Source organism: Desmodus rotundus, chromosome 12 (assembly GCF_022682495.2).
Source record: "Desmodus rotundus isolate HL8 chromosome 12, HLdesRot8A.1, whole genome shotgun sequence".
NCBI classification, from domain to species: Eukaryota; Metazoa; Chordata; class Mammalia; order Chiroptera; family Phyllostomidae; genus Desmodus; species Desmodus rotundus.
Genome location: NC_071398.1, coordinates 35,029,632 through 35,053,585, shown reverse-complemented (window position 1 = coordinate 35,053,585; position 23,954 = coordinate 35,029,632). Strand labels below are relative to the sequence as shown.

General features: G+C 41.7%; 1 non-coding gene and 1 pseudogene across 1 annotated transcript; both read left to right on the top strand.

Annotated features, from left to right (window-relative positions):
- The first annotated feature begins 16,320 nt into the window (after positions 1-16,320).
- On the top strand, positions 16,321-16,511 carry LOC112320282 (U2 spliceosomal RNA). Its single transcript, XR_002976414.1, has one exon. It is a non-coding gene; the product is annotated as a U2 spliceosomal RNA (small nuclear RNA).
- Positions 16,512-16,868: 357 nt separating this feature from the next.
- LOC112320047 (proline-rich protein 13 pseudogene) lies at positions 16,869-17,262 on the top strand (annotated as a pseudogene).
- The last annotated feature ends 6,692 nt before the right edge of the window (positions 17,263-23,954 follow it).

Below are 23,954 nucleotides of genomic sequence, written 5' to 3'. Positions count from 1 at the left end.
GTAAGCAACAAAACTGGGTCACCAAGAATCCCTGTAACCCTATAATACAAGTGGGTGGGGCCAAACCACTGAGAGCAGTAAAAACGGCAGCAGGCCAGAAGCAAAGGGAAAAACTAAGGTCCTAAGAGCTGGGAAACTGAGACTACCAACAAGTAGTCAGCCCCAAAGAAGGGGCTCCCACTCTGCTGTGGATCTCAGCACAACAGGTGAACTGGGAGGGGGTTCACTGCTGAGGGTGAGGCCACGGCAGGAAGGTTGAAAGGGGCTGAGGCAGCTAACCATCAGGACTCTCAGGAACACCTAGTGGAGCTCCCGGCCAGAAAGGTAGAGCCCTGTGTTGAGGAGAAACAGCTGGGAGTAGGGCCCAAGTCAATCAGGGCAGAACACCTGAGCACGAAAGAGAGCAAACATTCAGACACTATTGGGGGACGGGAGAAGAAGCAGCAATTATCAGAAAGCACTGAAGGTTTCAGTACATAAGAACCTATTTCTAAATACTGTGCAATAAAATCAGAAAAGAGAGAAAGACATTCGGGCTCACCCACATTCCCTACACATGGACTTCTTTCTAAAAGTACAACTTGGACAGCAAAAAAAGATTAAGATCAATTCCTCATTCAAAAATATCACAAAAAGAGAAAAATGATCCAAATAACAGATAGTATTCAAAAAATAAATATTCACCAGTAAAATATGACTACAAAGCATATGAAAACAGTGAGCTAATATTTCAAAATGAAAGAGTAATTTTAAGACAGAGAAGCCTCCCAAACAACACCTTACTCATGTTTTAGAGTGCACATATCAGTACGGGACAAATCGAAATTGGGTGACAACATGACTGAGATGAACACAGAATCACTTTTGTGATATTCTTCTACAAAATGTATAACCCGAGTCTGATCACCAGATGGCATCAGACAAATGCCATGTAAGGGATAGTCTACAAATTAGCTGGTCCATAATCTTCAAAAGTATCAAGGTCTTCAAAGTCAAAGGACTGAGGAACTGTTCCATGCAGAAGGAGGCAGAGACGTGAACACTAAATGCAATGCATAATCCTTGCTGGATCTAGGCTGGATAACGTATATAAGACACTGTCGGAACAACTGGTGAGATGAGTTGTGTCTGAGGATTACATGGTAGTAATATATCAATGCTATCTTGCTGATAATGAGCTTATGATGGTAAATGTCTTTGTTTATAGGAAATATACACCAAAGTGTTCAAGGGTGACAAGGCACCCAGTAAGCAATTTATTTGTAAATGACTTGGATAGACAAAATGTCTTCGTGGAGTGATTTTCTGTAAACTTGTGATTGTTTAAAAATAAATATTTATATATCATAAATACATATCATATATTATAAAATTATATATATATAAAAGGTTCAGGGACTATTCTTCTCATGGGCCCTTCCTGAAGGCATCTAATAGAAAAATAAACTTCAGACAACTTAGAAATGACTGGAGAGTGTTGGCAAAGACAGATGGTGAGCACTGAGTCTTCCTCACTATAGAACTCTGACTCAGTGATGGGGCACGGCTGCCAGGACCATAGATAATGGTGATATGCTTGACAATGCAGATAAAATACAGCTATCAAAAATAAGAGAAGGGAGGGCAGCATAAGTAGAAGAATAAATTCTCTGATTGCCTTATCAATATTAACTAGGAGTTAACCAATTTTTTAGTCAGATGCTGGAGGGAAGAGAAGAAATGAGTAACAGTTACAAAGCTATTTAAAATATCACTCATGATAAGGACCCAATATTCAATACAAAAAAAAAAAGAGAGAGAGAGAATATTTTGGGTATTATTTAAAGGTATGACTAGTGAAAAATCACTATTAGTACAAAAAGCCCAAGGATTTCTGTGTCAAAGGGGAGAGGTGGGGAGAGAAGCAGAGGCTGCAGAGGAGCTATACACATGAAAACAGGGCCGCTGCACTCGGGGCAACGCCCTTCCTAACTGGTGTATGACGACCTCACACCATCTGCTCACACTCTTCCAGAACACGATTCCAAACACACGGCAAAGCCCGGGGCCCGGGGAACCGTGGTAAAGGGAGGAGGACAAAAGTCCACCTCTCTTTTCAGGAAATAGAGCAAGACAAATCTCCAAAATCATGTCTTAAAAAAAAGTCTGGTAAGGGCTTTCTATATAACTGTAATCTACTATTTTAGGAATAAACACCTTTTCCAGAGAATGCTTTTCCGTGAAAGAAGCTGATAGAAAGGGAAGAAGGAATACTCCTGGGATAAGGATTGCCAAGGGACTGCTATAAAAGGTTTTTAAAGAGAAATGCTGTTACCTTTTCTCCCACCGTGGGCACTAGGCTCCCAGGCTTGTGACGAGGCTCCAGTCACCAGGGTTCACACACACAGCAGCCTCAGCAGGACGGGAAATTAATAATCATGTACCTAGAACATAATAATCAAAAAAATACTGGTCGGGCTGCTAATTGCTTAGATTTATATAGCAAATCTGCTGCTTTTATATTTTCTATTTCAGCTCTAATATAAATCATTACACACATGGAAATTCTCTTCGAAGTACTTAACAAATTACCTCCAGGGGGGGAAAAGGAAAATAACTTCCTTCCACATTTGAGCAACCAGTATGTTGTATTCCCCCCATGGTGACCTCAAGGGACAGAAGCTGTCAACAATCTCTCCGAGGGACCATCCCAGGCACAGACAGGCTCATTTGCCATGATCTGGTGTGACCTCACCACAGCAAAAGGCCTGGGCCTTCCTGTTCACACCTGTCTTTGGTCCCAGCCAGGCACAGACACAAAATGTAACAAGTACCCACTAACCTCCTCTTTTCAGGCTCACAATCCAGTGCATGTTGGGTCTGTCACCAACAGCCAATGCTCTCAACTTTCTGTTCCCATCCGACTGCATCATGTCCCTACTGGGGCCGGTCCTGAACGCAGGCAGCACAACCACACTGATCTGACACATACCTATGTATGTCAAGCCTGGGACAGGCACAGCAACACAGCACACTGTTCCTGCCCGGGAAGAGCTCAGTTTAGTTGGTGAGAGAGATGTGAAATTCCTAATTTTTTATTTTATTTTATTTCTCTTTTTTAAAAACCTCATCTGAGAATATGTTTTTTTGGATTTTAGAGAGAGAAGAAGGGGGAAAGCAAGAAAGACAGTGATACATTGATGTGAGAAAGAAACACCGGTGGCCTCCCGCACACGCCCTGACCAGAGATCAAACCTGCAGCCCTTTGGTGCACACGACAGTGCTCCAATCCACTGAGTCACCCGGCCAAGACAGTCTTAATTTTTAAACAAGTGGCCCCATGTTTTTGTTTAGCACAGGCCTTGCAAGTTATGTAGCTGGTTCTGCCTCACCTCTAAGTGGGTGTCAAAATGGTGCCTATTATGACCGAGGGTTATTGGGAAGATTAAGTGAACAAATGGATGTACAATGCACAGTGTCTAGCACAAAATCCGCCATAAGTGAAAGCCATTTTATTACTATTATTATAATTACACCCCCAGGAAGGATGGGGGGGCTTGAAAGAAAAGGCCAGCAAAGGAGAACGGGAGAGGAAAAGCTGGGGACAGAATGGACAGGATGTCTCTCTGGAGGGTGGAGAAGGTGTGCAAGAGAATGCAGGATGGCTAGCTGGGCAGGTGCCCTCACCCACGCCAACTGGCAGCAGCTTTACTACATGGAAAACAACCTGCAAATGCTCACAAGGCTATAAACTAAAGCACCTTCAACATTCATGTCCAAATACAACTCTTCCAAATGCGTCTCATTGCTCCCAGTTTTGGCAATTTTAAAACATAGTACAAGAAAGGGTAAAATATGGTACATGGCCTATGATTATAAATAGTTAAAGGAGAGAGTAAGTCTAAAATACAATACTTTGAAGAAAGACAGCAATTTCATATAGCTTAACCCAACGTTTCCTGAAAATATAGCTATTAAAAAGAAAACAATAACCTAAAACATGGCAGCAGTAAAAGAACATTACACCTTTAAGAAAAAGCAATTTTAGGAATCTGTAAAAGGGAATCATTTATCACCCTATGATCAGAGAAAAATAGATATTAATTTTTAAAATGCAATAATTCAGGAAGAAAGCAAATGTTTTAAGCAAACATTTTACTAGAACCCAGCATAAGAATGGGACCAGAGAAACAATAAATGAACAAACATCCGGGCAAAAACTATAGCTAAAGTAAATATGTATGGGTAAAGAAATAAATACTATAATAAAAATAGTTTTATGCTTGAATTACAGGCATATTATAGCACATGTTCACTAATACGGAAAAAATGGCAATTTATTAAAACACAAACTCTGCTCGATAAAAAAGCAAATTAGTGACTGGGTAATTCCTCTATTTATTATTTATTGAGCTAATAACAAATGCACAAAGAAATGAGACAGAAGGCTTTAAAACCTATTGGAACCCTCTTTGTGGAATTGGGCCAATCGGATTTTCCAGGCAGTTCTAACTCATTATATAAAAGCCCTCTAGAGCATTCGGATGGGCTTTTTAAAAATATACACAGCTGCTTGACACCAGGATGCCACTATGGGGTAGGTTAAATGGCTACCAACAGACACAAGGCTTCCAGCACTTTTTAATTCTTTAATCTTTTTCATTCTAGGTCTAATGATATATTTTAAATGGGATGAGGGTTGTGGAGTGGATTTTGATGCCCTCCCCAAGAATATTAACAAACACTGAGGACTACAATTAACGTGTCAATGTATAGGGAAATCAGAGATAAAAAGTAACCAAAGGGTTCAGGTGGTTTTTGTCTATTCTCAGAGAGCATCTTCATCTAACAGCAGCATTTGACACAGGGATTTTTCTTTCTTCTTAAAGTACTATTTCTGTGTAACTCCTGGCTCCATCCTCTCCTGATTTTATTTCCACTTTCACTGGCCTCCCTCTGCTTTCTGTTCCTAGATGCTCTTCCCCTTCCTAGCTTCTGCTAGAGTTCCACATGGCTCAGTCTCTCATTTCTCTCTAGGTCATCTGATCCATGCCTGTGGCTTTAAATCTTAGGACCCTAAATGTATCCTTCCATACCCTCCTGCTTCCCTGAGCTCCAAGAATGCATCAAGCAGCCCATCCCACATTTCTACTTACATGTCTAATAGGTATTTCAGACTTAATACGGCCAAAACAACTCATGATTCTCCCAATTCCCTTGTTGTTCAGTCTTCCCCACTTCATTAGTGAGACTAAAAACTAGGAATCATTCTGTCACAGCCCATAGTCCATCCATCAACAAGGTCTGTGAACTCTACATCCAGAGTATATCCTGAACTCCACTATTTGTTACCATCCCCACCAGTACCACCCCCATGCAAGGTACCACAGTCTCTCACCCACATTGTTACAACGGCCTTGTAAACATGTCCTCCTGTTTCCACTCCTACTTACCACCTTCAGAACCCCACAAAGCAGCCAGAATTACTTTTTTATTAATCAGATCAGACCATCTTCCCACTTAAGCTCTCCAATGGCCTCCCAACACCCTTGGAACAAAGTGCAAACTCTATCACATCAAGACATGGAAGTACAAGTTGGTCCAACTACATTGGAGAACAACCTGGCAATGTTTAGTACACCTAGAGAGCAGGACACCTGACCCAGAGATTCTTCCTGGAATCGCCTTGAGAAAAACTCTTTCAACGATTCTGTACAGAGCTGTTCATTGCAGAAATGTTTCTAACAGCAAAAAAGTATAAGACACGTTACTGGCCCTCAGTAGAGAAATTTAGAAAATAAGTTTTTTCACGACAGAACATTAGATATCAGATTAAATAAATAAAATACATACTAGTTTAAATAAATAAACTATATGCTAGTTAAAATAAATTAGAGCTATGGGTATAGTAATAAAGAATGACCATTTTTAATGTTTGACCACTGACAGCATTCAAGCCCCACCAGTCTCCTTTTCCTTTGCCACATGTCTAGGCCAACCTGAGAAAGGCTAGGCACTGTCTCTCGGTACTGGTGTGCTGGTGGGAAAGCCCAAACCAGCATGCCTCTTGCGGAACCCTCCCTCTGCCTCACTTCCTGACCACAAGAAACCCCAGAGCCACCCCCCCACATTCACTCTTTGACTCCAGACCAAACCCAAGTTCTTCTCCTTCCAGGAATAACTTTTTTAAATTATTGCAAAGTTTTATTTATTTTTCTAGAGTTATTGAGATAAATTGATATATATTTGTATATACATGAATGTATATATACATATACATATAAGCATTGTGTAAGTTTAAGGTAGTTTAAGGTGTACAATATGTTGATTTGATACATTTCTATATTGCAAAATGATTACCACCACAGCATTAGCTAACCCCCCCATCGTATCACATAATTATCATTTCTTTTTGTGATGAGAACATTTGTGTTCTCCTCTCTTAACTTCTTTTAAGTATGTAATACAGTATTATTACCAGCTATAATCACCATGTTGTACATTAGATCCCCAGAACTTCTTCATCTTGCAGCTAGAAGTTTGTACCCTTTGACCAACATCTCCCCATCGCCCTCCCTCTCCGCCAGCCCCTAGTAACTAACCGCCACTCTACTCTCTGTCTTTCTTAGTTTGGCTTTTATAGAGTCCACATATAAGTGAGATCATATAGCATTTGTCTTGCTCAGTCTGACTAAGCATAATGCCTTTAAAACTACATCTAGATTGGAGAACCAAGATGGCGGCGTAGGTAGACACACTGCGCCTCCTCGCACAACCAGAATTGACAGAGAATCGAACAGCAAGGGGGACCAACACCAAGAAAATAGAAAATAACCATTCATCCAGACTGGTAGGAGGGGCGGAGACGGGCACCGGGGTGGAGAGGACTCACGTGGCTGTGGCGGGACCGAGACTGGTGGAGTGTGGGACAAATGGCGCAGGCAGTCTGAGCACTAGCAGACCCTGCGGCCCCACATTTGCACAGATAAACCCAGAGGGGCAGACTCAGAGTGGCGGAGAGCGGGGCAGGCAGAGCAGTGGGTAGCACCCCGCGGCACCACATTCGCCCACAGATAAACCGGACAAACGGCAGGGAGCGAAGCAGACTGCGTAACCCAGGGCTCCAGCTCAGGGAAATAAAGCCTCAAACCTCATTGAAAACGCCCGTGGGGGTTGGGGCAGCAGCAGGAGAGACTCACAGCCTCACAGGAGAGGTTGTTGGAGAGACCCACAGGGGCCTAGAGTGTGCACAGGCCCACTTACTCGGGAACCAGCACCAGAGTGGCCCAGTTTGATTGTGGGTAGCGGAGTGAAAGATTGAAATCCGGAGGAGAGTGTGGGGGGCGCCATTGCTCTCACTCGACCCCTCCCCCTCGTACAGCGTCACAGCGCTGTGACCAGCATTACCCCGCCCTGGTGAACACCTAAGTCTCCGCCCCTTAAAGTAACAGACGCGCCAAGACAAAAAAAAAAAAATGGCCCAAATGACAGAACACTTCAAAGCTCCAGAAAAAATACAACTAAGCGACGAAGAGATAGCCAACCTATCGGATGCACAGTTCAAAGCACTGGTTATCAATATGCTCACAGACTTGGTTGAATCTATTCGAAAAACAGATGAAAAAATGAAGCCTATGCTAAGAGAAACAAAGGAAAATGTACAGGGAACCAATAGTGATGAGAAGGAAACTGGGACTCAAATCAATGGTGTGGACCAGAAGGAAGAAACAAGCATCCAACCAGAAAAGAATGAAGAAACAAGAACTTGGAAAAATGAGGAGAGGCTTAGGAACCTCCCGGACGCCTTGAAACGTTCCAACATCCGAATTATAGGGGTGCCAGAAGGAGAAGAGGAAGAACACAAAATTGAAAACTTATTTGAACAAATAATGAAGGAGAACTTCCCTAATCTGGCAAAGGAAATAGACTTCCGGGAAGTCCAGGAAGCTCAGAGAGTCCCAAAGAAGCTGGACCCAAGGAGGAACACGCCAAAGCACATCATAATTACATTACCCAAGATTAAATGCAAGGACCTACATCCAAGATTACTGTATCCAGCAAAGCTATCACTTAGAATGGAAGGGAAGATAAAGTGCTTCTCAGATAAGGTCAAGTTAAAGAAGCTCATCATCACCAAGCCCTTATTATATGAAATGTTAAAGGGAGTTACCTAAGAAAAAGAAGATCAAAAATTGGAACAGTAAAAATGACAGCAAACTCACAGTTATTAATGGCCACACATAAAACAAAAATGAGAGCAAACTAGGCAAACAACTAGAACATGAGGGTTGTCATTAAAGGAGTGGGAGGGGAGAGGGGGGGAAAGGTACAGAGAATAAGTAGCATAGATGATAGGTGGAAAATAGACAGGGGGAGGGTAAAAATAGTGTAGGAAATGTAGAAGCCAAAGAACTTATAAGTATGACCCATGGACATGAACTATAGGGGGGGATTGTGGGAGGGAGGGGGGTGGGCGGGATGGAGTGGAGTGGGAGGGGGGAAATGGGACAGCTGTAATAGCATAATCAATAAATATATTAAAAAAAAAAAAAACTACATCTAGATTGTCAAAAATGGCAAGATTTCTTTCTTTCTCAGGCTGAATAATATTCTACTATATTCCACTACATATAGTGGAATATTATATTTATATATATATATTCTAAACACTTAGGTTGTTTCCTTATTTTGGCTATTGTGAACAATGCCACAATAAGCATGGGAGTGAAGATATCTCTTCGAGATCCTGTTTTCATTTCTTCTGGATGTACGTATACCCAGTGTGAGATTGCTGGCTTGTATTGCAGCAATGAAATTAGATGCTCACAACAAAAGAGAATCCCCAAAAATTGACTCCTGGAGTACTTGACAGTTACGTAATTCAAAACAATCCTCCAAGGACAACTAATAAAGCTGAATTATACATGATTTTTAAAAATCTTAAAAGCAGAGTCCAGCTAAAAAGAGAATAAAGACTTACTGAACCAAAATCTAGGAGGTTAGAACCCAGAAAAGTAACCCAGAATTTAATATGCCTTTTATCTGGATGACACTTAACAAATCATGAGGTAAAAATACAAAAACTAAGTTATAGTTATAAAATGAGTCAGTTAGTAAATTGCAAGATCCATACAGAGCAGAAAGTCTGATAAACACTTCTTCACTTTAAGCTGGGATAATACCTCAAGGCTTTACTTCATCTAGGTGATTCTGGGACCTCAAGCCTTGAACTTGCTATAAACCACTCCAAAACCAGTAGAGCCCCAGACTACTGGTATAAAAAAAAAAATTCTCTGGAGGAAGATTCAATAATTATATGTCTCAAAATTTTCTTGCAAATAGGTTTTCAAATACAATGATCAGAACAGTCAAAGAACTAACCAGACACTGAAGAAGAAGAAAAAAATCCTATAAGCAAGAACCAGCAGGAAAAAAAGATACAACAGAAAAACTTCAACATAAGAACCTTAGATATTAGAATTTTCAGACCTAGACTATAAAATCACTGTTTTTATTATTATCAAAGAAATAAAAGAAATGCTTGAAAACATCCTCAGGGAACTGCAAACTTTAAAAAGTGGTAACACAGAAGTGAAAAGGAATCAAATGGCGGTTCTACAACTGAAAAGCAATAAACAAAATTAAAAGTTCAATGAACAGATTTAACAGCAAATTAGACACAGCTGAAGAGATCATTGACAAACCAGAAAATAAGTCAGAAAACACTATCCAGAATGAAGAATGAAAAAACAACTACATTTATTTATATGAAAACATACCTGGGCTGTTGTGGCTCAGTGGACTGAGTACTGGCCTGTGAACCATGGGGTTGCCTGGTTCGATTCCCAATCAGGGCACATGCCTGGGTTGCCCAGGAGGGCCAGGTCCCCAGTTGGAGGCATACAGGGGCAACCAATTGATGTTTCTCACACTGATGTTTCTCTCCCTCTCTTTCTACCTCCCTTCCCCTCTCTCTAAAAATAAATAAATAAAATCTTTTTTAAAACATACTATATATTTCAATAGTAAAGATGGCATTTCCAATGACAGGGGAGCAAATGGAGTTTTTAATAAATGATACAAGAGGACTTTCAGTCAAGATGGTGGTGTAGGCAGACATAGCTCACCTCTTCGCACAACCACATCAAAATTACAACTAAAATATAGAACCATCATTCAGAAACATCAGAAATTGAGTTGAATTCTGACAACTACAGAATTAGACACCACATCCACTGAGACTGGTAGGAGGGATGCAGATGAGGAATGGGCTGATCTCTCACCCACATGTGGTGGATAAAAATTCAGGAGGGACATCCTGGGAGCAAGGAGTACCAGCCCCACACCAGACCCCCAGTCCAGTGCTAGGCAGATAGGTCCCCACAACTTCTGGCTGCAAAAACCAGTGGGGATTGAGTTGGTGGGAGAAACTGCTGGAGCCCTATGCAGTTCCTCTTAAAGAAACCACACACAGACTCAACTCTTCAGACTCATTCCCTCTGAGCTCCAGTGCCAGGGTGGCAGCTTGAAGGGCACCAGTGGCATACTAGGAAAGACTGAAGTGTCTGGCATCAAGGTGAACAGAAGCCATTATTGCTTTTCTGAGCCCTACCCCAATAGAGCCAAGGAGCTGGCAGGCTGTTGCCAAATTTGAGACTCCATCAACCTGGCTAATACTGTTTGCCCCACCCTGGAGATCCCCAGAGAATTGGCCTCATCCAACTTACAAGCCCACCCAAAGAGCTTTTCCATATGAATAACTGGTCTTGGCTCATGCTTCACACCTTCCTAAATCCTATCAAACAAGCAACAAAGTCAGCAAGCTCCAGGCCAGGCACTAGCAGCAGTCAGATTAGTTTCACAGATTCGCTTCACCTGGGAATCTCCAAGCCCAGCACAAGTAGCAGCCATCTCAGATTGCTTTCCAGCTCAGACAGGGTGCCCCAGGCAAAACACAGGTTGGGACTGACCTTGGCCTGCACCACCCAGGAAACCTCAGGACCAGCGCACCCAGTGAACAGCTACAGATCAATCAGATCAGAGCACTGCCACCCTACCCCTGCACAGCTGATCCTCCACGAAGGGCAGAGGTTGGTCCTAAGTGATCATAGCCAATCCTTGCAGCTAACTAGCCCGGGTAAATCACTCCCATTGATCTGCCAATAGCAACCAAGGCTACACTACAAGAGGAGGGTGTATTCAGCCCACACGAAGGGCACACCTCAAGTACCCAGCTTGGGTAATAGGGGAGGCTGTGCCACTGGATCCTACAGGGCACCTACTACATTACCACACTACCAAGGTCACACTACCAAGACACAGAGTCAAAGCAGCTTTACCTTTACCTGTGTTTACATAAAAGTAAACACAGGGAGGCAGCCAAAATGAGGAGACAAAGAAACAGGGCCAAAATGAAAGAACAGATCAAAACTCCAGAAAAAGAGCTAAATGAAATGGAGATAAGCAATCTTTCAGATACAGAGTTGAAAACACTGGTTACAAGCATGCTCAAGAATTTAGTGAGGACCTCAGCAGCATAAAAAAGATCCAGTCAAAACTGAAGGATTCACTAATTGAAATAAAGAACAATTTACAGAGAAACAACTATAGAGTGGATGAAGCTGAGAATTAAATCAATGATTTGGAACATAAGGAAGCAAAACACAACCAATCAGAACAAGAAGAAAAAAGAACACAAAAAAAGGAGGGTAGTATAATTAGCCTCTGGGACAACTTCAAGAAGTCCAACATTTGCATCATAGGGGTGCCAGAAGAAGACAAAGAGGAAGAAATTGGAAATGTATTTGAAAAAATAATGAAAGGAAACTTTCCTATTTGGTGAAGGAAATAGACTTGCAAGTCCATGAAGCACAGAGAATCCCAAACAAGATGGATGCAAAGAGGGCCACTCCAAGATACATCATAATTAAAGTGCCAAGTGTTACAAATAAAGAGAGAATTTGGATGGAGGCTCAGGATGATACACTTTGCCTCCATGCACAATCAAAAGAAGGACAACACCAAATTTAAAAACAAAAAAATAACCACAACTGCCAGAAAATCAAACCGTATGGGTGTCCGACAACCAAGGTGTTAAAGAAAAAGCATCCATCCAGACTGGTAGGAGGCATGGAGATGGACAGCCAGAAAGGAAAGGACTTGGACTCCCAGAATGGTGGTGGTGGTGGCAGACAGGGCGGTTCCACATTTGCATGTGGATGAACCAGGAGGAACAACTGGAGAGCAAGACGGATCAGGCAACCCAGGATTCCAGTGTGGGGAAATAAAGCCTCAAAACTTATGAATGTAAAAACCTGTGGGAGCTGCAGCAGAGGGAGAAGCTCCCAGCCTCAAAGAAAAGTTCATTGGAGAGATCCACAGGGTCCTAGAAAGTAAACAAAAAAAACCCACCATGAAATCAGCACCAGAAGGGCACAATTTGCTTGTGGGTAACGGGGAAAGTGACTGAAAACCAGCAGAGAACAGAGCAAGCACCATTGTTCCCTCTCAGACCCCTTCCCCACATACAACATCACAGCACAGCTCTGTGGGTTGCCCGGCCCTGATGAATACCTAAGGCTCCACCCCTTTATGTAACAGACATGCCAAGACCCCCCAAAAAAATCCCAAAGGAAAGAATAGATCAAAGTTCCAGAAAAATTACAACAAAGCAACAAAGAGATAGCCAACCTATCAGATGCACAGTTCAAAACACTGGTAAGCAGGATGCTCACAGAATTGGTTGAATTCGGTCTCAAATTAGATGAAAAAATGAAGGATATGCTAAGTGAAAGAAACAAAAATGTACAGGGAACCAATAGCGATGGGAAGAAAACCAGGACTCAAATCAATAATTTGGACCAGAAGGAAGAAACAAACATCCAACCAGAAAAGAATGGAGAAACAAGAATGAGGAAAAATGAGAAGAGGCTTAGGAACCTCCAAGACATCTTGAAATGTTCCAACATCCGAATCATAGGGGTACCAGAAGGAGAAGAGGAAGAGCAAAAAATTGAAAACTTCTTTGAACAAATAATGAAGGAGAATCTTCCACAATCTGGCAAAGGAAATAGACTTCCAGGGAGTCCAGGAAGCTCAGAGAGTCCCAAAGAAGTTGGACCCAAGGAGGAACACACCAAGACACATCATAATTACATTACCTAAGGTTAAACAGAGGGAGAGAATCTTAGAAGCAGCAAGAGAAAAGGACATAGTTACCTACAAAGGAGTTCCCATTAGGCTGTTTTCTCAAAAGAGACCTTACAGGCAAGAAGGGACTGGAAAGAAGTATTCAAAGTCATGAAAGGCAAGAACCTACATCCAAGATTGCTCTGTCCAACAAAGCTTTCATTTAGAATGGGAGGGCAGATAAAGTGCTTCTCAGATAAGGTCAAGTTCAAGGAGTTCATCATCACCAAGCCCTTATTATATGAAATGTTAAAGGGAGTTATCTAAGAAAAAGAAGATCAAAACTATGAACAGTAAAATGACAACAAACTCACAACTATCAACAACTGAACCTAAAAAATAAAAACAAAAACAAACTAAGCAAACAACAAGAACAGGAATAGAATCATAGGCATGGGGATCATTTGGAGGGTGTCAGGAGCTGACCAACAGCCAACCCTTGACACAGTCAGGATGGATGAGATGCGTCTGCACAGCAGAGGCAGCTGTGGCTGGACTTCCTGTATATCTCTTCTTGCATGCATGTCTTTGCTATTACTAGGTGGTGGGATTTTTGAGCACTTGTATTTCGGGTCCACTGATCTACAGAATTCCAATGCAATTGTACAAAATGATTTCTTGGCCATAGAACAAAAGTCCCTTATAACCCCTCCACAGCCTACTTCTTCTACCTATTGGAAGATTAATATTAGACAATGGGCAGGCCAGCTGCCGGAAAAATGGAGAAAAGTTTTACTAAGGAGAAAAGTTCCCCTTTGTACAACACCCCCTATACCTTGAACAGGAGTAACTATTGACAGAACTAGATGGGTAAAAGAGCAAGGAAAATAGATGAACTATTATGATTTAAGCATGAGGGAACAAATACAAAGATCATCCCCTGCAAAGTGCATAAAGAAAGAACCTAGACAGGAAGATAGATGGCTGAGTTAGAGAGACTAACCACATAGGCCCTTTAATAGTTTACATATAACCGCTGACTAGTCTAGCGTATCTTTTTGACCTATGCCAAATTCTGAAAACTTTGTTAGACATCAAATGATCAATAGCCATTTGAAACTTTGTACATGTAGTTACTTGTAGTTGTCTGATTGATAGCCCTCCTGGTCAAAATAACTGTTGTTTAGTATGAACAAATCTGTAGAACTTCCTGTACATTTTCTTGGTATTTCTGTATAGACTTTTGCTGCTTGAGAAATCATGCCATGCACCTTTGATGTTATATAACAAATCCCTATAAAAATAAAGCTTGATTAAACTCTGAGAGTTTGGTCAGACCCACAAGGGCTGGCCGTTCTCCGGCATCAAACTTGGTTGGTGTCTGACTCCTCATTCTTCCCCTGCGCTGTCCATCCATCAGGAACCCTGAGTCCTGCTGAGGGTTATTATCTAGGGTGAGGGGGAAGGGGAAGAAAAGGGGAAATGGTGTAGGGATCAAGAAACATAATTGGTAGGAACAAAATAGACAAGGGTATGTTAAGAACAGTATAGGAAAGGGAGAAGCCTAACAAGTTACAAGCACAACCCATGGACATGAAATAAGGGAGTGGGATTGCTGGAGGGAAGGGGGGTTGGTTCTAGGTGGAGGGGGGCAAAGGGAAAAAAATTGGAACAACTGTAACAGCATAATCAATAAAATATACTTTTTAAAAATGATATAAGACAATTAATTAACCACTTAGAAAAAAATTGAATTATATCCATGTCCCACTCAAAAGACAAGAATAAACTCTAAAAGGACTAGAGACCCAAACATAAAAATTAAACCACACAGGTACTAGAAGAAAACATGGGTGAACTTTGCATGAACTCGTGTTTAAGACTTTGTCATTATGTCCCCAAATCTGGATTCTACTGATATTTAAAATTTTTTGATAAATTTGACAATATAAGAAATTTTTTTCAAAAGTCCTGCATGGTTTTACCATAAACAGAGTCAAGAGAACAAATTGGGGGGAAATACTTGCAATATACAACAGATAAAGAAACAGTATCCCTAATACATAAAGGACTCTTGAAAATTGAGGGAAATAACATCAATCCTTCTAAACTCTTTAAAAAAATTTTTTAAGAGGAGGAAACACTCCCTAACTCCTGGCAAGGAAAAGAAAACTACAGACCGATATCCCTTATACATATTGATGCAAAAGTCCTCAACAAAATATAGAAAGCTGAATTCAGAGGCACATTAAAAGAATTATAATTATGACCAAGTGGGATTTATTCCCAGAATGCAAGGATGATTCAACATACAGAAAATCAGTCAATGTAAGATACCACATTAAGAGAATGGAGGAAAAAAAAACCCCACATGATCATCTTAATTAACTGCAATGAATTGTACACTTAAATGGTTAAAACAGAAAATTTTATGTTTTATATATATGTGTATATAAATAACTTTTTAAAATATTTTACCACAATTTTTAAAAAGTAAGTGAGTCTTCAAAGAATAATAGATTTATGTCAAAGAACACAAAAGCAAGCTTGGGGAGCTTCCCACTGGCCAAATCTGGGACAACTTGAGCACCAAAATAAATAACATTCATAATAAAGAATTATACCTATAAAAAATCCATGGATATCACTTCTCCGCTGATGCGGACACTGGCCTGCAGTGTCCAAGGCCTTGTGGCTGAGATGAGACAAAGTCACACGGACTAACGAGTTCTGTGGAGGAAAAGGGATGGCACAGCCAGTCTCTCAAGGGGAGAGTGCCCCAACCCTTGCCTTGACAGGCTTTCATTGCTTTTCTGGGCACATTACATGGAGGATGGTCCTCATTTACTATGCACAGGTTCACTTTAGGTGGTTACCTTTTACAGAAAACAAAGGAGAGGATGTTGCTAATCACATCAAAAAAGAAGGATATTTGCAAATGTAAAGGGAAAAATTGTTGAACTGGTTACACTCATCCTTGGAAGGTTTAGCATAGATTTTAGGAAATTACTTTAAAGATATGCAGTAAACATTTGCTGCCTCAATTCAGGGTGAGGGAGTTTTAGCAAAAAGCAAGTCTCAAAACGGCCTAAGTACAATGCAGGCCTGATTCCCCACGGGAGAACATGTCCGTGGGCGTGTGTCCTATGTGCCGGACCCCACTCCTCACTGGCCTTTCTGAGTGGGAGCTGGGCCCATGCCATGCAGAACTGTCTCCTATACTCTGCCTTTTGGCTAAGATTAAGTGTAGTATCTGTTCTTTTCAGTTTAATAACTGATACGTCCTCTATCCAAGGGCAATATACTAAATGGATTTTGGAATTAGAAGATGGAATATAGGCTTGTTCTGTCCACTCCATGCATCGACCTGGTATTACAATACTTCCAGGAACAGAGCACACACACACAAAAATTTCCATTAAGATAAACAGTAGAAATGCAACTAATATATGTAGAAAGACTAAATGGAATTGAAGAATCACCAGTGAGAGCCATTATAATAATAATAATTGATTCAGGCAAGAATGATCAATGGACTAAAACTAATAAGTTTGAGTAACAGGATATTTATATAGATTCAATGTATATATTAATTGAAAACGTTAAAACAGTATGGAGGAAATACAGAGAGAGAGAGAGAGAATGCAGACAGAGAGACAGAGAGAAAAGGATAAAACAAAGGTGTTAATGCTACATTTGAAGAATCTGGGAAGGAGAAGTCGAGCCCAGATGGTGGTGTAATGGTGTAACACCTGACTATATGGAGTCCCAATGCTGGGCAGCCGGGGCCAAATCCGTATCCCCTTAATGCCGGGTACCCTGGGGTTCCAATCCTGCCTTTCCTCCAGGCCCCTTTCCCATTCCCCCAGGAGCTCCCCAGGGGAATCCAGCTTCTACCTGCCCCATCAGGCCCCTCATCCTGTGCCACAACCAGCATATCCAGAATGCCAACCATCAGGTCCCTTCACCCCTCCATACCCACCACCTGCCCCTGGAATGCCTACTGTGAATCCGTTGGCTCCTACCATGATAGGACCAGGAATGGTGATGGACAAGATGTAGAATGAAGCTCATAAAAAGATGCATAAACACCATAAGCATGGCAAGCATTCCTTCTCCTCTTCCTCCTCCTCCTCCTCTTCCTCCTCCTCCTCCTCTTTCTTCCTCCTCCTCCTCCTCCTCCTCCTCCTCCTCCTCCCCTTCCTCCTCCTCCTCCTCCTTCTCCTCCTCCTCCTCCTTCTCCTCCTCCTCCCCTTCCTCCTCCTCCTCCTCCTCCTTTTCCTCCTCTTTCTCCTCCAGCACTGACTCTGACTGAATATAGGGTCTGGACCCTTCCCTCAAGCCTCTCCAGTTCTGCTCTCCCATCAAGCTTCGGATGCCATCCTGCACTGGGGGAAATTGGCCCTGTGTCCCTCTATGCTTTTCCTCCAGTATGAGCCTCACTCTGCTGTTCAGCCCTAACTGGTTAGGGAAAATGAGAAAAGAATTGCCCTGGGTTAGCAAAGGCTAGGTGCTTGGACAGAACTTTTAGATGATAAGTTTTGTGGAACCGTTTTTTGAAGATGGTGAAACCTTTGAGCTAAATGCTGAAGACAAGTCTAACATCTAGAAAATGTGATTTTTTTTAACTTTCTTTTATATTATTTGTGATTGGAGAGGTGTTGTGGAAACTTAATTATGGGAGAAAAAAACAAAGAACAAACTGTATCTTTTTTGTAATTGTGGCACATTTGGGTAATTTAATGGCAAATACATTTCCCAGCATGCCTTTACTTGATGGTACTAACTGCAGGGCTGCTGGGGGGTGGAGTCCATTTGTTGATGAGTTCTGAATGCCATTTTGAAACCTAATCTCCACTCTGTAGCTCAGTATGCTATCTCAGGTCCTTGCCTCATTCTGTAGCTCTCAGTCCAAATAAAGCGGTTTCTCTTGGTTTCTGTTCACCTGTGCCATTACCTTGCTTGGGCCCAGCACATTCTACTACTTTTGCTGCTCTTCCACAGACTCTTTAAAATGAATCAAGTTCATAGTAAGAAACCAGAGCATCAGCTTATACTGTCTCTATTTTTCTTAAGTGGTAAAAACCTTCAGAATTGGTTCAGGCCTAGTGGAATGAATCTTAACTGAATTCCCTTTAATGAATGGCTATAGATCTTTAGCATAAGTTTTCGTATATGCTACAGAGGTTCTCAACCCTGGCTGCCCATCAGCTACCATAGTAATTTAGATCTTTGGCCCAAATCTATTGAATAAGACTCTTCAAGGATGAGATTCTATAAATTAGTATTTTTAAGAGACTGTGCGGGCGATTCTGATGTACAGCTAGAATTGAGGATCACTGGTCCACTATGTGTCATGCATGGTACAGCACATCAGGTTCTCCGAGGTCTGCAGAGGAAACAGACATCTAAGAGAACTGATTACTAAAGATAAATGCTACAAAATGCCAGAGAGATATAAACCTAGAAATAACTGGGAAGGGAAGGAGTCAAAGATGACTTCATAAGAAAAGTGGCATTTCAACTACCTCTTGGGCCTTGAGTGTGAAAATATGAGTGGAAAAAATGAAAAAGAGGATTTGCCAAGTAGATGGCAGAGAGGAGCTAGGAAAGGAATGTGCAGAGTCAGAAAGCTCCATAGTATATTTGGGGATGACAGGTATCCCAGAATGGTTTCTTGGAAATTTGTTTATTGAGTAAAAATGGTGTTCTGGGGTGCTAGAGCTACAAAGGTGGATAAGAGCCCCTGTCCTGTATAACCTGCAAGGCCTAATGGAGCAGACAGACATGTGACTATGTGAATAGGTTATGGTACAGTAAAGAGCACCATGTAGAAACATGGGTCCAGCGGTGGGGGAGCAAAGGAATGAGTGACAGTGCCACTGAGAAGTGAGCTGGGTCTGGGCAAGGCCTCAGGATGATGGAGTTTTTCAGTCGGTAAATAGTATTGTTACAGAACACACCCGTGGTGCAGGGGAGACAAAGTACTATTACTGAATGGACCCCCCGTCTCCCAGGATTCCCCTGTATTAGGCTTGCCTTGCCTGTTGCCAGGGAATTATAGCTCTCAATACCAGAGACTGGTGAAAAGGAAAGGAATTATTCATTCAAAATTTATACAGACTTAGAGTAATGACTTAATGTCTTTGTTAAAATCCTGGTCTCTTAAAACATCCACAGACACACACAGTCCTTCCATCCCCTCTTTGCCCAATCCAGGGTACCATATCTCAAGAAAAAAAATAGAAGTCTGTGGCTAAGGTAGCCCCCAGTTCTTCCCAGTAATCAGTGCTCGGATGGCAGGCCTCCCGTGGTTCCCAGCACCATCAGCTGTGTCACCGGGATCTCCAGTTTTCAACCCAAACCCACATGGAACCTTCTCCTGGTCCACCAGCAAGAGTCCCTTCACCCCTTTCCTTCCCTCAATGTCTCTCCTGCATTCTTTCAAAGTGCTAAGAGAGAGCTCTGCATCGCTGCTACATCTTGCTTTCTGCCTTCCTAAACTGCATGGCAAAGGGAGCCCCAAAGCCACATAGTTCTAAATCTCACCAAACCCACATGGTTCCAAAACCTTCTCATGGTTGACACACCTGGGTTTAAATCCCAGTGCCATCTTCCTCTGCAGCCCCATTTCCAACTCCTCCCTCAATGGGCTACACCTGCCAGCATTCCCGTATTTTTCCAGCTTTTCTGGGCTGCCTTTGTAAGTCCTGGCAGGCGTGGCCCTGTGGCATGGAGCCAATCATCTCCAAGTTCTCACACAGGCTCTGTAACCAGGGGAAGTTCAAGTCACTCCCATCTCCCTGGCTCAAAGCATGGCCACAGCTATTTAACATATCCATGAGACCAGTTAAAAGTTATAGATATGTTGGCTTCTGGCCAAGATGGAGGCATAGGTAGACACACTGTGCTTCCTCGCACAATCAAAAGAAGGACAACAACAATTTAAAAGCAAAAAACAACCAGAACTGACAGAAAATCGAACTGTATGGAAGTCCAACAACCAAGGAGATAAAGAAGAAACACACATCCACACCAGTGGGAGGGGCAGAGACGGGCAGCCAGGAGGCGAGGACTCACAGCAAGGAGGAGGCTGGCGGACCCAGCGAGGTGGAGGATTGTGGAACGGGTGGGCAAACCTGCAGCTAGCAGACCCCATGGCCCCACATTCACACATAGATAAACTGGGAGGAATGGTGGGAGAGCGAAGCAGACCACACAACCCAGTGCTCCAGCACAGGGAAATAAAGCCTCAAACCTCTGATTCAAGATGCCCATGGGGGTTGAAGCGGCAGAGCAGGAGAAACTCCCAGCCTCACAGGAGAGTTTGTTGGAGAGACCCACAGGGGCCTAGAGTGTGCACAAGCCCACCCACTCAGGAATCAGCACCAGAATGGCCCAGTTTGCTTGTGGGTAGCAGAGGGAGTGGAGCAAGCGCCATTTCTCCCTCTCGGCCCCTCCCCCACATACAGCATCACAGCGCAGTGACCAGCGTTACCCAGCCCCATGAATACCTAAGGCTCCTCCCCTTTATGTAACAGGCACACCAAGACAAAAGAAAAATGGCCCAAATGAAAGAACAGATCAAAGCTCCAGAAAAAATACAACTAAGCAACGAAAAGATAGCCAACCTATCAGATGCACAGTTCAAAACGCTGGTAAGCAGGATGCTCACAGAATTGGTTGAATTTGGTTGAAAACCAGATGAAAAAATGAAGGTTATGCTAAGAGAAAAAAGGAAAATGTACAGGAAACCACAGTGATGTGAAGGAAACTGGGACTCAAATCAATGTTGTGGACCAGAAGGAAGAAAGAAACATCCAACCAGAAAAGAATGAGGCAACAAGAATTCAAAAAAAAGAGGAGAGGCTTAGGAACCTCCAGGACATCTTTAAATGTTCCCACATCCGAATTATAGGGGTACCAGAAGGAGAAGAGGAAGAGCAAGAAATTGAAAACTTATTTGAACAAATAATGAAGGAGAACTTCCCCAATCTGGCAAAGGAAATAGACTTCCAGGAAGTCCAGGAAGCTCAGAGTCCCAAAGAAGCTGGATCCAAGGAGGAACACACCAAGGCACATCATAATTACATTACCCAAGATTAAACAGAAGGAGAGAATCTTAGAAGCTGCAAGAGATAAGGACACAGTTACCTGCAAAGGACTTCCCATAAGACTGTCAGCTGATTTCTCCAAAGAGACCTTACAGGCAAGAAGGGACTGGCAAGAAGTATTCCAAGTCATGAAAGGCAAGGACCTACATCCAAGATTACTGTATCCAGCAAAGCTATCATTTAGAATGGAAGGGCAAATAAAGTGCTTCTCAGATAAGGTCAAGTTAAAGAAGTTCATCATCACCAAGCCCTTATTATATGAAATGTTAAAGGGATTTATCTAAGAAAAAGAAGATAAAAAATATGAACAGTAAAATGACAGCAAACTCACAGTTATTAACGACCACAACTAAAACAAAAACAAAAGCAAACTAAGCGAACAACTAGAACAGAAACAGAACCACAGAAATGGAGATCACATGGAGGGTTACCAACAGGGGAGTGGGAGGGGGAGAGAGGGGGAAAGATACAGAGAATAAGTAGCATAAATGGTAGGTGGAAAATAGACAGGGGGAGGGTAAGAATAGCATAGGAAAGGTAGAAGCCAAAGAACTTATAAGTATGACCCATGGACATGAACTAAAGGGGAGGAAAGTGGGAGGGATGGGGTGGGCAGGATGGAGTGGAGTGAAGGGGGGGAAATGGGACAACTGTAATAGCATAATCAATAAATATATTTTATTTTTTAAAAAAGTTATATATGTTAAATGACCATTCATGAGGTTATTTGCAAAACTGTTGCTATGCAAAACAAGTCTCCATGGCCCTGCTCCATGTGTCCCATCCCCCTTGTTGGGGTGAGGACATCCGATATTTTTAATATTTCCTGGACACCCTGAGTTCTCGACCCAATTACAAATCTTTCTGGGTCAGGGGGCCCTGGCTGCACCCTGTTACAATATCAGCTAACATGAGCATTTATTATGTGCCATGTACTGAGTACTTACATTTATAACTTATGTAACTTTCACCACAACTCTCTAAGTTAGGTACTATTAGTCCCATTTTGTAGATGAAGAATACTTGTCAGGATTCGAAATCAGTCAGTGTGGCTCAAGTCTGTACTCTTAACCCAAAGGATTTCAGGCAGAAGAAGAAGTTTTGCTGAGGCACAGAGTTGTGAAAAGGTGTAGGATGAAAGTTCAGAAGTTCCTGAACCTAGGTTCCCATTCAGGAGCCTGAAAGCAAGAGGAAATGAAGCTGAAGGGGAGGAGGTGGGGCTGAAGAAGGGAGTGGGCTTGAGAGGTGTTTCTAATTGGGGTTTACGGGGCTTGAAGAACAGGGAAGGAGAGTTTTCACTGGCTGTATTACGTCTATGACTGGTTCCTGGGGCAGGTTATAGGAAATAAATGCTTGAGATCTTCCTATTAAAAAAGAAGAATCTGGATAGAGGGTTCTCGTAATTCTTTGTACCATTCCTAAAACTTTTATGTAAGTAAGAAATTATGCCAAGATGAAGAATCAAAATTTTAAAAAATCAAAATAAAGAATAAAGTTGAAATAAAGACATTTTAGGCAAACAAAAATGGGGAGAATTTGTGATTAGCAGACTTGAACCAAGAAACTTTAAGTATAAATTTTAGGCAGAAGAAAAATGATCCGACATGGAATGTCAGAGATGCAAGAAGAGGTGGAGAATAAATAAAATGGTGAATGTGTGGGTAAGGGTAACTGAGCACTGACTTCATAAAATAATTATAAAAATGCCTTGTGGTGTTTTAAAAACATAAATTCAAAATAAACAACAACAAAACATATAAGTCAGAATAGGAAATAAACTGAATTAGTGTGCTTGAAGGTAGTTCTGCTGTTCAGGTGGATGATAAAGGTTTTGATTAACATCATGCTTTCATAAACTGCAGAATAATTTTAATTTTTAGGGTAACCACAGTAGAAATAGTCTATAATTTCCACTATGGGTGCAGAGGAAAGGATGATGAATTTTTTTTAATTTAATTGATTGGAGTTATATTAGTCGGTAAAATTGTACAGGTTTCAATACATCATCTGCACATCCAAAAGAAGTCAGGAGAAGAAAAAAATATAGAGGAAACAGGTGATATGAACAGAAAGCCCAGATTTGAATCCACATATATGAGTATGATATCACAGAATGGATTAAATAATAAAATCTAGCCATACACTGTTCATAACAAACAAAGATACAGGAATGTTAAAAGCAAAAGAATGGAAAAATTATATAGCAGGTAAATAATAATAAAAAGAAAGCTGAAATAATTATTGTATTACCAAGCAATATAGAATTTAAGCAAAAATTATTATTATAAGTAAAAGAGAGCACCTCAGAGAAAGCTTTCATATCCATGATTAAGTATGATGTTTGCTGTTCCTTCATCTGACAGAGATTATTATGAAGCTATAGGTAACATCATGCTCAGTAATAAAAATGGCAAGTTTTCCTTTTAGGATCAAGAATAAGTCACTTAGCCAGTCAGGATGGAGGTGTAGGTAAACACACTTTGCCTCTGCCTCCACACACAGCCACAGAAAGAATTACAACTAGACCTCAAAACAAATAACACCCAGAACCATTAGAAAATTGACCTATATGGAAGTCCAACAACCAAGTATTTTAAAAAGCCATATTCATCTAGATGGGTAGGAGGGGCAGAGACGCAGCAGCAGGCAGAGAGGCGGCAGAGAGGCAGATGCAGAATAACAGTCCCACTTTCACATGTGGTGGATAAAAATCAAGAGGGATATCTTGGAAGT